Source organism: Eumetopias jubatus, unplaced genomic scaffold, assembly GCF_037043125.1.
Source record: "Eumetopias jubatus isolate StellerSeaLion01/CBP00866 unplaced genomic scaffold, mEumJub1_p1.0 scaffold_12, whole genome shotgun sequence".
In the NCBI taxonomy this organism is placed as follows: domain Eukaryota; kingdom Metazoa; phylum Chordata; class Mammalia; order Carnivora; family Otariidae; genus Eumetopias; species Eumetopias jubatus.
In genome coordinates, this window is record NW_028274818.1 from 72,749,835 (window position 1) to 72,764,099 (window position 14,265).

At 44.9% G+C, this 14,265-nt stretch overlaps 1 protein-coding gene across 3 annotated transcripts in view; it reads left to right on the forward strand.

The window, feature by feature from the left end:
• The first annotated feature begins 1,760 nt into the window (after positions 1–1,760).
• Positions 1,761–14,265, forward strand: part of HMOX2 (heme oxygenase 2) — a 35,990-nt gene continuing 23,485 nt past the window's right edge. Inside the window, exon 1 of one of the 3 annotated variants that reach the window (XM_028117583.1) lies at positions 1,761–1,866. The gene's annotated coding sequence lies outside the window, so the exon portion shown is untranslated. The remainder of the gene's footprint in view (positions 1,867–14,265) is intronic. The other 2 variants (XM_088017318.1, XM_088017317.1) reach the window with 2 other exon arrangements.

Consider the following 14,265-nt stretch of genomic DNA (forward strand, 5'->3'; position numbering starts at 1 on the left):
AGCCAGGCACCCTCCCCCCCACATTATCTCATCTAAACCCTCAAAGCAACCCCTCTTCAATCAGTGTCACTGGATTTAATTCAATTTTATGTGTATGTATTTGGGGCAGGGGCAGTACAGTGTGATTTCCAATTATTACTTTTTAAAAATTCATTCTTTTTTAAATTTGGTTTTGACAGCCAAGTAATGTATAATGCATTTATGCATCTCGTAAAAACATTTAAATGGTACAGATAAAGCACAAGCAAGTGACCCTCGACCACCCTCTGACATTCTAGTGTGTAAACCTTCTTGGCCTTTGCATGCATTTAGATATCTAAACGTGAACATGTGAAAAGAACATTTTGTAGTTAAAAAATAAAAGGGATCATACTGAATATATTTTCCCCAAAATTTTATTGTGAAAATTTGTAGACATATAGAAAATTTGAAATAACTATATAGTGAACACCCATACATATACTTACTACCTAGATTCCACAGTTAACATTTTGCTATATTTATCAGACACCTATTATCCATCAACTATCTTATTTTTTGATATGTTTCAAGTAAATTGCAGACATCAGTGCCCTTCACCCTTAAACACTTCAATACACATTAGAGTTCAATATTTTTTAGGTTAAACTTACACACTGTCAAATGTATTTTTGTATTTTCCTACATCTTGCTTTTCCCTTCTGCTTAACCATCCTCCCTAAGGTGGTGTCTGCCCTTCCTTTTTTATTTTTATTTTTTAAAGATTTTATGTATCTATTTGAGAGCACAAGTAGGCAGAGCGACAGGCAGAGGGAGAGGGAGAAGCAGGCTCCCTGCTGAGCAAGGAGCCCAATGCGGCGGGGCGGGGGGGGGGGGGGTTCTTTCCCAGGGCCCTGGGATCATGACCTGAGCTGAAGGCAGAGGCTTCACCGGCTGAGCCACCCAGGGCCCCTGCCCTTCCTTTTTAAGGGAAGCACAACTCCATTGAATAGATGTGCCCCTGTCAACCGCCACCCCATCCTCCTTTAATGGACGTTTAGGTTGTTTCAAGATTTTCACCCAAATGACGTACGCATCTCCTTACGTGTTGCAATGACCTTCCTTGCTTATGCCTCTTTGGGTTCTTGCACGCATTGTTCTACGATAGCTACCGAGAAGTGGAATTGAGCAAAGTGAAGGCCCATTCTTTTTTTTTTTTTTAAAGATTTATTTATTTATTTGAGAGAGCGAGAATGAGAGAGAGTACATGAGAGGGGGTTGGGTCAGAGGGAGAAGCAGGCTCCTTGCTGACCAGGAAGCTTGATGTGGGACTCGATCCCGGAACTCCGGGATCATGACCTGAGCCGAAGGCAGTCGCTTAACCAACTGAGCCACCCAGGCGCCCAGTGAAGGCCCATTCTTAATTCTAACAGATCTCGCTAAATTGTCCCCGCTTCCCCTGTAACTCCCACGAACACGGCACATTCCGTATACCTTTGTCAACACCCGACAATACGGGTCATTTAATCAGCAGCCAGGTCCAAGGGTAAGGAAATGACGGGAAGCCAGTGCGGCTGGAACAGAAAGGGCAGGTGGAGCCCAGCGCAAGAGGAACCCGGACAGGCGGTGACACGGGGCACGGAGAGCGCGTAGCCCCGAGGCACCCTCATTAACACCTGCTCTTGTTAACCCGCTCTCTCGGGAGCGCGGGTGCTCCCCGGCACCAGGTGCCCCGCGGGAGGCGCGCGCGCCGCAGGGGCGTGTCCGCCTCAGGCTCCGCCCCCGCGGCGTGCGCGCGTCGGGCCGCCCTTGCACCGTCCGCTCGGCTGCGGCGGCCGCGGCACTTCAGGGAGTCGCTGACGGAGGCGCGGACTTGGCGACGGGCGGGGGGCCGAGCGAAACAGGCCGGTGAGTGGCCCGCGCCCTCCGCGGCCCTCCTCTGGGTCCTCGGCGAGTCCGGCCGGCCCGGGCCTTCGAGACGTGGGCCGGGCCGGCGGCGGCACTCTGCGGCCCCGGCACGGGCCTGAGGGAGACGCGGCGGGCCGGGGCGGGGGGCGGCCGGAAACGGGGTGAGCGCGGATGGGGCCGAGCTGAGGGTCCCCGCTTCCTACGCGTCGCATCGGCGGGCCGGCCAGGCCCGAGCGGCCGGTCCGCCTTGGGCCCAGCCCCTCGCGGCGTCACGAGTGCGCAGGGCGAGGTGACCCCGGGGGCGCCGCGTGCAGTCTTGGCGTTCCCGGCGGGGGTAGCAGCCTCCGACAGCCGTGAGCCCACCGGGACCCCCGCCTGTCCCCCAGGCGCCCGAGGTCTGTGCCCCGCTTGGCGGCTGCTGCGGGCTCTGCGCTTCCTCCTGACTCACCTCAGTCGGAAGGGCGCTTTGAGTCACTGTCATGACTTCATGAGTGACCCGCCGCCGCCGGGGCGCACACCGGTCGGGAGGGACCGCCGGCCGCTTAGTCCGGGCGGGGAATTACCATTCACCTCGTCGGCGCAGTGCTGTAGGTGTATTAATTGCCCGGGGTTGCCAGGAGCGCCTTGCACAGTCTTTCTATATGCTCAAGGCCTGCCTGTGTCATGCGATTTATGTGGATTCTGATGAACCGCTTGTTGTGGCCTGTGGCAGTTCTTGTTCATGGCTCTATGAACCAGACAAGGCGGCCTGTGATTGGTGGGGGCGGGGGGGGGGAAGCACCGTATAATGCTCTTCAGTTCACTGTCAGCCCCTTCCAAAAGCCTGTGAGTTGATAGGTTTTTCCACTTATAAAATGTAATTAATGATGAGACGCGGTTTCAGTGACTTCACCTGCATCCCACAACGGAGAAGTCGCCACAGATGGTTTTGATTTTAGTCGTCTGCCTACAGATCCGATGATCTTTCCTAAACAGTGTCTTAGAGATTAGAAATGGATTATGTCGTTTAAGCTCTCTTTTCCCTCTCCAGGGAAACTGTCTTCCAAGTAGAAGGGAACAGGAGTTTATTGGTTTTGTGTATTTGAATTTCTGGTATGACATTAGTCGGTGTGTTCTCATTAAAATTTTAACTCCCATATTTAAAACTTTTAGTTTTTCTTTTTGCAAGGAGTGGGTTAAGGAATACACTTTAGTAATATGTGCTTTATTCTGTAGGTTTTTCTTTTCTTTTCTTTTTATTTTTCAAGAAACATCACAAGCTTACCAGAAGCTCATTGCTCACTTGGGCATTTGCAAATTTACTTGGTGGAATTGGAAAAACTTTTAAATACAGCACCTAAGCCAAAACACTGGTGAGAGTGTGGGAATTAAAGGGGCCTTGGAAATACTCGCTGAGTAACCCCATCTAACTGGGGATGTGAGGAGGAAAATCTACGGGTTCTCTTATTGTCTGGTTTGATTTGCTTTTTTCTTCTGCTTGAGCCAATAAGGTGAGATGCTGTGAGTCACCAGGGTCAGGTGTATGAGCTACTCTAGAAATGACAATGCCAAATGAAAAGATGAGTTACAGAAAGTATTCATTGCCCTTAGCTCACCCCTTACTGAGTTTGTTGAAATGCAAAATTGGACAGCTGGGGCCTTTGAGCTACCTTGATTTTTTTTTTTTGGTTTTCTTTTAATAGCTGACTGTCTTCGTAGGACAGTTAAACTGCATCAGTATTGTATCAAAAAGTAGAGTATCACTCCTTCAGGAGAAAGATATTTTTGAAAATTGGAATTGTGGGGTCACCTGGGTGGTTCATTCGGTTAAGTGTCTGCCTTCAGTTAAGGTCATGATCCCGGGGTCCTGGGATTGAGCCTCATGTCCTGCTCCCTGCTCAGCAGAGGTCTGCTTCTCCCTCTGCACCCCACCTCCGCTCTCTCAAATAAAATAAAAAAAAAATTGGAATTGTGTATTTATTGTAAAGTTGAGAATTCAGTTTGTTAACTTTTTGGTGGAAAAAAAGATGAAAAATTTGAACTGTAAGTTACCTCCTGCTATGTTCTTGGCCACAGTTAACTGAAAAGTTGTAAATAGACATTTAATGCAATCTTTTTTTCTTATAGTAATCAGTGAGAGAATTCAGAGCTCTGGATTACATCTTTTGTGTTCAACACAGTAAGGGTTATGTGCTTTTTAACTAAATTTATTATATCTGTTAAGTTTGTGCAAAAACATAGGATGAAAGCTCTTTTGTTGTAACTTGAATGATTTCTCAGGATATTTTTGCAGTACTGAGAAGCCGTGCTATTTATGATTAATTCTTGGGAGGGAGGGAGAGGAAGGGACAGAGAAAAGTAGAAGGAGGGGGAATCTTTAATTGGAACAGTTACTGTAACTGCTTGTAACGAGGTCTTTCCTTTTTAAAAATTTTTCAGTATTTTAATTTTTTAAAGATTTTATTTATTTGACAGACAAAGCGAGAGAAGGAACATAAACAAGGGGAGTGGGAGAGGGAGAAGCAGGCTTCCCGCTGAGCAGGGAGCCCAATGCGGGACTCGATCCCAAGACCCTGGGATCATGACCAGAGCCGAAGATAGACACTTAACGATTGAGCCACCCAGGTGCCCTCTTTTCTTTTTTTTTTAAATCCTGGAAGATATTTTACTCTGGTGACCATTCAGGTGTTCTGTAATATTCACTTCTCTACATTGGTTTACTTCTCTACATTGACTCCGTTTATTTACCATAGTATATTATCTACCATTGTATTACACATTTTTTTTTTAAAGATTTTATTTATTTATTTGACAGAGAGAGACACAGCAAGAGAGGGAACACAAGCGGGGGGAGTTGGAGAGGGAGAAGCAGGCTTCCTGCGGAGCAGGGAGCCCAGGATCGTGACCTGAGCCGAAGGCAGAAGCTTAGCAACTGAGCCACCCAGGTGCCCCAAAGATTTTATTTATTTTTTGACAGAGAGATAGCGAGAGAGGGAACATAAGCAGGGGGAGTGGGAGAGGGAGAAGCAGGTCCCCACTGAGCAAGGAGCCCGATGCAGGGCTCAATCCCAGGACCCTGGGATCATGAGCCAAAGGCAGACACTTAACGACTTGAGCCACCCAGGCGCCCTTGTATTACACATTTTAAAGCCAACTAATGAAGGTAGCTGCGGCCCTCAGAAATTTCATTTTTTTTAAATTTCTAATAAATTGGGCGCCTGGGTGGCTCAGTCGTTGGGCGTCTGCCTTCGGCTCAGGTCATGATCCCGGGGTCCTGGGATCGAGTCCCACATCGGGCTCCCTGTTTGGCGGGAGGCCTGCTTCTCCTTCTCTCACTCCCCCTGCTTGTGTTCCTGCTCTCACTATCTCTTTCTCTGTCAAATAAATAAAATCTTAAAAAAATAAAATAAATTTCTAATAAATTTGACACATGGTTCTGAAGTACCCATAACTGATGGTCTGGTTTAGCTACATTACATATATTTATGAATATGCAGTTACATTTATATAGATTGCAAGAAATCTTGCATTTCTGAATTACCATTGTCTTTCCATTTAAGAAATAACATTGGTTATTGGAGCTCACTACGGATAAGTTAAAGGTATATAGCTATTGTAAAAGGAATCCATTTATAAATGCCCATCAAAGAACTTGCAATCATGGGGGAGTGAAATGGAGCCAGGAACTCTTTCTGGGTCGTCATATCAACACATTTATATTCAGACCTCACAAGGCAATATTCTGAACTCTTAACTAGGCATTTCAAAACAGCAATTAAATTCATAAGGCTCTTATGTGAACAGGTTTTTTCTCTTGCTTTGATGTAATTTTCAAAGGCTTTTAGCAAATGTGCATTTCTCTGTGTGATAGATTTCTTTAAGCAAATACTGTAATAGTAATCCAAGGGCTGAGTAGTCTATTTATGGAATAGGAATTACGTCAGTGCATGTATTCTTGCTGTTCAGTGATGGGATGTTGAGGAATTTTCTTTCTTCAGATGTGTGCTTGAATATATCAGTGAAAGTCTGCGGATAGATTGACTTTTTGTTTGTACTTCAAAGTGATTGAATTGTTGGGGTGCCTGACTGGGTTGGTAGAGCGTGCAACTCTTGATCTTGGGGGGTCATGAGTTCCAGGCCAATGTTGGGCATAGAGTTTACTTAAAAAAAAGTGACTGAATCGTTAAGTACAAGATTAAGCTGATTTAGTCAGTCTGTAACCATTTTTTTTCATTCACAGCTATTTACCATTAGACAGTTTTGTTTTACTTGTCTGTCTAAATACATACTCATTTATAATAGAGTGAAAAATAAATGGTTGGTTTCTCCCAAAAAAGGAAGTTGTGATGGTATATTTTTGACCATGAGAAAACATTTAAGCCCTTTGAGCTAGTTTCTGTATTTGAAGAATGGGGTTAATACTTAATGAGGTTGGGGTGCCTGGGTGGCTCAATTGTTAAGCGTCTGCCTTCGGGTTCAGGTAACAATCCCGGCGTCCTGGGATCGAGCCCCACATCGGGCTCCCTGCTCCGCGGGAAGCCTACTTCTCCCTCTCCCACTCCCCCTGCTTGTGTTCCCTCTATTACTGTATCTCTCTCTGTCAAATAAATAAAATCTTTAAAAAAGATAATGAGGTTAAGGTTAGCATCTTAAAAGACGTTTAGTGCCTTGAATCGTGTTTATAGATGTAAGACAGGGGTTTTCAAACCTCTTCTATTTGGTTAAGTTTGGGGTTGGGCCAGGGAATCTGTTTTTAAGGTTTCCCGTGTGATTCTTGTTTAGGGCCCTCTGTCTCTGAAGCACAAGCTGGACCAAAGTGGGAGTGGACGGACGAGGAGGGTAGAGAAGTCAGTGACTGGGGTACATGGGGAAGGGGACAGCAGAAGAGGAGAGAAAGGGGTAATTGTTGCATGGCAGTTACTGCTGTCAGCTTGTACACCAGAGGCCGAGCAAGCAGATGGTCTCTTCTCTCTGCTTAGGGGAAAAAAATTAATTTTTGTCACGTGAATAGATTTGTTTCTTTCCCAGGAGTATCATAGGCCTAATTATTGCCATAGTCCTCAGTAACTTTAAAAGGGCTTTGGAGAATAATGGCATAACAGAGACAGGTGTCTTGCACTCTGCCTGTCTGACTTTTTTCTGAATACTCCTAGCTTCCTGCCTTTCTCCTGATGAGCTCCCTTAGTCTCAGAAGACTCAAGTTTCACTCTTTTGTGTTCAACACCGCAATTATCTGAGGGCTATGGGAAGGCACTAGAGTGGTTTAAACAATCTGCCATCATGCTTTTAGCTAACCTAGTTGATTGGCCTTCTTCATCAGTTGCTATGATGGTCATATTTTCTATGCCAAACACTGGGACCCGTAGTCTGAGCATACAAGTGTACTAAAGGAATTGATGGTACAGGATATTTGATTTGAATTAGAACTGTCTTGGAAAATGTGGAACATAAGGTTCAATCTTTAGACTGTTGCCTGTACTGTACAATTAGTATTTATACAGTGGTACACCTTTATCTTTTTTATTTCTCTCTCTGTCTCTGTCTTGATTGAAAGGTGCTTAAAGTCCAAAACAGAGTCTTAGGCCTCTTTGTAGTCATAGAGCCCATGAGCATTATACATGCTTGTTGGTGATGCTATGGCATGTCACGTGCCCAAGTGTAGCCATCCTCTTCCTTAGTTACTGGATCTGCTCTTCTGTCTGGCAAGACCATACACACTGCTGCAGAGGAACTGTTGTCATGAGTTATTTCCAGGGCAGTCTGGAGGAGGGCACGCAGGTGAAGGGAAAGAATTGGTGAGCAAAACTGTGTGTGGGTTGGGAAAGGAGTCTTAGGTAGTGTCTGAACGCAGATGTAGTGAAGTGTTGACCTTTACTACCTTGGTTTTCTTTGGAAGGCAAGGGCAGAATCAGGCTTTCTCTTTGTTTAGTAATAGCAGGTATCCCATTAATTAGAAAATAACTTTATTTTAGATTTAAAAAAATTTTAAATATTTATTTGACAGAGAGTTAGCGAGAGCAAGAACACAAGCAGGGGGAGTGGGAGAGGGAGAAGCAGGCTTCCCGCCGAACAGGGAGCCTGATGTGGGGTTCAATCCCAGGACCCTGGGATCATGACCTGAACCGAAGGCAGTTGCTTAATGGCTGAGCCACCCAGGCGCCCCAGATTTTTAAATTTTTTAAGTAATCTCTACTTAATTTTAAGTAATCCCCAACGTGGGGCTCAAACTTACAACCCTGAGGGATGCCTGGGTACCTCAGTTGGTTCAGCATCTGCCTTCAGCTCAGGTTATGATCTGGGGTGGGATCAAGTCCAGCGTCAGGCTCCTTGAGCAGCGGGGAGCCGGCTTCTCCCTCTGCCTGCTCTGTCTGCTGCTGCTTCTGCTATGCACGCTCGCTCGCTCTCGCTCTCTCTGACAAATAAAATCTTTAGGGGGAAAAAAAAAACTTAGAACCCCGAGATCAAGGGTTGCATGTTCCACTGACTGAGCCATCCAGGTACCCCCTAGAAAATAACTTCTAAAACACTCCATTCCTGTACCACACACTTTTTTTTTCACAGCTACAGCGAAATTTCCAAGTGTGTGTCTTCAGTGTCATATTTGTCTTGCTCTTTGTGTTTGCAAAATCATACTAGAGGATCCAGAAGGAGAAAAGTAGAGTGACTAGCTGCTGTAGGTTATTCTTTTTTTTTTTTTCTTAAGATTTTTATTTATTTATTCATGAGAGACAGAGGCAGAGGGAGAAGCAGGCTCCCAAGGAGCAGGGAGCCCGATGCGGGACTCAATCCCAGGACCCTGGGATCATGACCTGAGCCGAAGGCAGACGCTTAACCATGAGCCACCCAGGCGCCCTGCTGTAGGTTATTCTTTCTTGCCTTTGCATTTGGCTTTTCTAGGGCATATTGTCCAGTTTTAAAGTTAACGTTCAAGTGCAAATGCCTAAAGGTAGAAGGGCAAGGAAGCAGTGATACCTGCATATTGGGCAGTATGTATTGCCTCTGTGGTGTGTGGAGTATTGGCACTGAGGGGGTGTGCAAAACAACAACAAACCCAGCACAGTCCTTGTTCACATGGAGTTGGCTGTCACCTTGGGGAAACTCGAAACAGTAAAATTGCTTTGTAAGGCTTATGATTGTCGTTCCAATACAGTATTTTGGGAGGTCAGCGAAGTGAAGATCTGAGAAACAGAAAAGACTGAAGAACTTGAACTGAACCCATTGGGGTTAGGTGAAAGAATATTAAGAGAAAAGAAGGCAGCCAAAGAAAGGGGGAAGCCCTCTTTAATCAGTACTCAGGGTCTCATTGAACACATACTACAATGAGAATGCCTCTCATAAAGAGACTCTGCTGGAATGAGGATTCTTAACCTGAATTCTGGGTCTGTGGGTAAACTTTAGGAGCCTGTGGATGCTCTGGAATGTCATTGGCAACATTTTTTATATGTAATTATCCTGGAGAGTCTACAGCTGTCATCTGATTCTCAAAAGGGATTTGCAACCAAAAAAAGGTTAATGATTATATTCTATTCTGGCAAATACCCTTCCTACCCATCTTCAGAAGTGCATGTCTCTGAATTTCTGTCTTCAGATGAGGAAGTATTTGAGTGGAAGATTAGAGACAAACCGTAGAATTCCTTTGTAAACAAACAGCCTTTCACCAAACACCATCATAGGACATGCACGAGTGCTCATGCAAAGGACAGTGTGTTCCCACAGAAGTGTGGTCTAATCTGGTTTTCAGGAACAGGGCAGGTAACGCACCCTCCCTTACTGGTGTGGTTGAGGCTCTAGGTCTGCCCTCAGGGACCTTAGAATCAAGTGTAGTGGATACAGAATGCGAGCTAAGTAAGAGTGTTGAGGATGGGGTGAATTGAGGACACAGAAACCACAGGTTTTTTGGAAGGTCAGGACATTTTCAAGAAGCTGCTAGACTGTTGGAAACAAGGTGTGAAAGAGTATAGGGAGCCCTAGTGCAGCAGCCGGAAAGCCCTGGGCAGGTCCACGAACAGGGGCTAATCCAGGACCAGTTTCTTTCTGTTGCTTGGAAGCACTAGCCTAAGAGACTGTCCTAGAACCACTGTTACTTAGCACATGCAGTAGGAAATGGAAGCCACCTCTTTCAAAGCAAATGACCTAGCTTCCCTAGACCGCAGCCCACAAACTAGGCTGAGCTCAGAGTTCCTAAGGATGCTGGAGGAGCTGAGCTCCTGAGTACCTGGCCTGGCTTTATTTTCCATTTATTTTTTTAAATTAAGTAAGCTTTATACTCACCATGGGTCTTGAACTCAAGACCCTGAGAATCAAGAGTCACATGCTCTACCTACTGAGCCAGTCCTGTGCCCCCTGCCACCACTTTAACTGTGGATGCTCCACTCACTGTATTTGCTTTATATATTGGCCTTTTGTGTAGGATTTGGCTTAGAAAAAGGATTGAGGGGCGCCTGGGTGGCTCAGTTGGTTGAGCGTCTGGTCATGATCTCAGGGTTGTGGTACTGAGCCCCGCATGGAGCTCTGTGCTCAGTGCAGAGTCTACTTGGGATTCTCTCCCTTCCTCCCTCTCTGCCCCTCTCTCTTGCTTGTGTGTGTGTACACATGCTCGCTGTCTCTCAAATAAATAAAAACAAATCTTAAAAAAAGTGAGATACATCACAGAACCCTGGAGCACATGGTCCCCTGCCTTTCTTTGCCTATAAGTTGTTGAGTATTTGCCTTCCCCACCTTGTCTACCTTCTTTTTTCCTAAAGTTATTCATTCATTATTGCCTAATCGTGTCCTTAGGCAACAGTAGATGTTCTGGGCTACTTGAATTTTTTCTTGATAATGATTAATAGAGACAATGATGTTTTACCAGTTCTTGGGAACTTTTGGGAATTATAGGCACCCACTTCATGTATCTTTAATTCATGTAGTTTGTGGGGGCTGCCTCATGGAAAAGGAAGATATTCAGTTTTACAGTGGCAAACTGTCGTTTCTTTGTTTTCTTTGAGTAAGTTGTGATCACTGTAGCATTTTTGCTTTTTCCCCTCTTAATAATGATAATCTTATTCCTTGGTGTATTTCCTCCAAAATGTGCTTGGAGACAGGATGTGAGCTTGTTAGGAGGTTCTACAGCTGTTGCGTTCTTTGGGCTTACCCCTTCCCTAGAGTAACAAACATGAAAATGCTGCTGTGTATCCCTTCTCTCTAGAGCCAGCTGGAGGACCAAAGGGTTTTTACAGTGGTAGATATCAGGAAGTGTCAGGTGGTTTGTGCTTGCCTGGGGTGGAGGAATGCTGGCAAGCATTTGTTACCTTGACTATTAAAATTTTGCCAGTCCATTTTTTTTAAAAAGAAAGGGGTGGGGGGAGGATGCCATAAGGTAGTGTTCTGCTTCCAGTGAGGCTTTCACAGTCCCTGAAACCAGTGCAATGCAACATTTCTTCTTCAAATATGAAACTGTTAGTTGAGCACAGAGCATCACATGTTTGGTTCTGCGACATGGCCAATCTAATACCTCACCCCCATCAGTAGAAATTTCTGTAGTAAAAATGCTTACTCATTAGCCAGACATTTTTCTTATTTCTGGGATTCTTTCTTTCTTTCTTTCTTTTTTTTTTTTTGAAGTAGACTCCACACCTAATGTGGGACTTGAACTAGGACCCTGAGATCAAGAGTTGCATGCTCTACCAACTGAGCCAGCCAGGCACCCCTCTGGGACTCATTTTTGTCATCTGCTCTTTGAGAATACCTTAATTTTGAGAATACTTCAAATTCTGGAAATCATTCATTGACTCAGCAAACCCTGATTGGGTGCCCTGTGTTGGGTAGTAGGAGAAAAAGGTAAATGAGCAGTAATCTGGAATGTAAATAAATAAGTACTAATAAATAAATACTGTAATGGGATACGAGTGCTATAATAGGTCATAAAAGTCTTGTTTAGGTTACTCTTAACATCAGGCCTCCAAGATCATCAAGCTCATTGTTTTCAATACCTTATTTTTAGAAGTAACACAACCCCATTTTTGAAGGAAGATTAGCAAGGAATAGGGGAGCTGCTCTGGCTGAAACAGTTGGGGGAAGCCCACGATTTTCCTGCTCTTCCTCATGATAAATACCATCCTTCCTGCACCTTACTGAGGAATGCCTCTCATCTTATTTATTTATTTTTAATTTTATTTATTTGAGAGAGCGAGCATGGATGGGGGAGGGGGAGAGGGAGAAGCAGGCTCCCTGATGAGCAGGGAGCTCCATGTGGGGCTTGATCCCAGGACCCCAGGATCATGACCTGAGCTGAAGGCAGGTGCTTAACCGATTGAGCCACCCTGGTGCCTGCCTCTTGTTTTATAAATGAAGATGTTGGAATTTCCGGAAAGTCCTATAATACAGCTAGCCAGTGCAGGCTTGGTAATAAAACTTAGTTCTCCTAATTCTTAGCCTGCTTGTCAGTCATGCACCAGATTGATAAATGATCATTAGATTTCTTCCAGTATTTTGTTCCATTCCACAAAGAAGTCAGTACTGTCGGGGCTTCACCTCTACCTGACTTTGTTACTGAGCTTGAAGCTTTAAAGATTTTGCCTCCTAGTGATCCAAATACAAATCAGTCCTATTCCCAGGAAGGTACTGTGACTCCTTTCATTGTCACCTGTGGACAGTGCCAAGTTGCCCTATTTAGTAACACCTCTTCTGTTTTCTGGTATAAATTCAGTTTCCCCAGAAATCTCTGTAAAGGATATTTGATAAAGGTGTGACAAACAATGTGAAGCATAGTGCCAAAATGTCATCTTGTCTCTGTAAACTGACAAAGGGATAAGAAGAGTATTAGATGTGTGTCCTTTCTTGAATAACCTTAGTGCTGCTTCTGAGATTCAAGCAGGGTTTTTCAACCTTGGTGCTATTGACATTTTGGGCTGGATAATGGTTTGTGGTGGTGGTGGGTGTGTGAGTGCACGTGTGCATGTGTGTGCATACGTGCACTTGTGTTTGTGCTTTCTGTGCATTGCAGGGTGTTGAGCAGCATCCCTGGCCTCTACCCTCTAGATACCAGTTGAATGGCCCACCCCCCAGTTGTGACAACCAAACATGTCTCCGGACATTGCCAGATAACCTCTGGGGGTAGGTGTATGCCAGCATGGTCCCCAACTGACAACCATTGGGTTGGGGATTGAGTGTCATGAGATGTAAGAGCAAATCAGATTTATCACAAAGTCAAGTAAATATTTCAGTTACCTAAACCCTTATTTATAGTGATGAGCTATTCTAAAGAAACAAAACAACATGCCCTGTCCTCCATCCTGACCATAGCATGAGGGGACCTTCATCTAACTCATGTTCAGAGTGTCCCTGAAAGAGTTTGAACTTAGGTGATCATCTTCTTTTAGATCCTTTGCAAAGGGGCGCCTGGGTGGCTCAGTCGTTGGGCGTCTGCCTTCCGCTCAGGTCATGATCCCAGCATCCTGGGATAGAGCTCTGCATCGGGCTCCCTGCTCAGCGGGAGGTCTGCTTCTCCCTCTCCTGCTCCCCCTGCTTGTGTTCCCTCTCTTGCTGTGTCTCTCTGTCAAATAAAGAAATAAAATCTTAAAAAAAAAATTTAGATCTTTTGCAAAATTTATTTTGCTAGAAATTCCAAGATTTTTCTATTCCTTTCTCAGTATCTAGTGTTATCAGAATGAAAACAGAGGTTCTTCACAGTGAGCCTTCAACACAAAGTGTGGGACCCCAGTACAGATTTGATGTTGCCTGTAAGGGTTTTCATTGAGACAGGGGTATTTCCATTTCTTGTCTAAAAGTATATGGGGGGTTGCCTGAGCGGCTCAGTCAGTTAAGTGTCTGCCTTTGGCTCAGGTCATGATTCCAGGGTCCTGCTCAACGGGGAGCCTGCTTCTCCCTCTGCCTGCCACTCCGCCGGCTTGTGCACTTGCTTACTCTCTCTGACAAATAAATAAAATCTAAAAAAACCCATAAAAATAAAAGTATATGGGAATATTCGTTAACTTCAAATTTTAAGGGACACTTTCTTCAATTAACATTATACAATATGTTGCAGTTCTGTAAGTAATTTATCTCATTAAATTCTCATATCCACCTTGCAGAGTTGTTACTACTATCCTTACAGGTGAAGAAATTGAGATTCTGAGAAGTAGCTGGTCTAAGGCCACCCAGCTGGTGTGTGACAGAACCAGGCTTTGTTTTCAGTTGTGCCTGACTAGAGCTTGGGCCTTGACCACTTCCCTGCTTTTCCTTTTGGCTTTTGTGGCTAATGGATTCTTTCTTGGCTGAGCTCAGTTCAAGTAACATTTGTTGGGTGCCTGCCACAGGTCATCCATGCAGTGCAGCCGTTGCCTCGCTTCCTCCTGTGTCACATCAGCATATCAGCATTGTGTTGTGCAGAAAGGACTTGTATGCATATGCTTGCTATTAGACTGCTCTGTGCCCCTGACC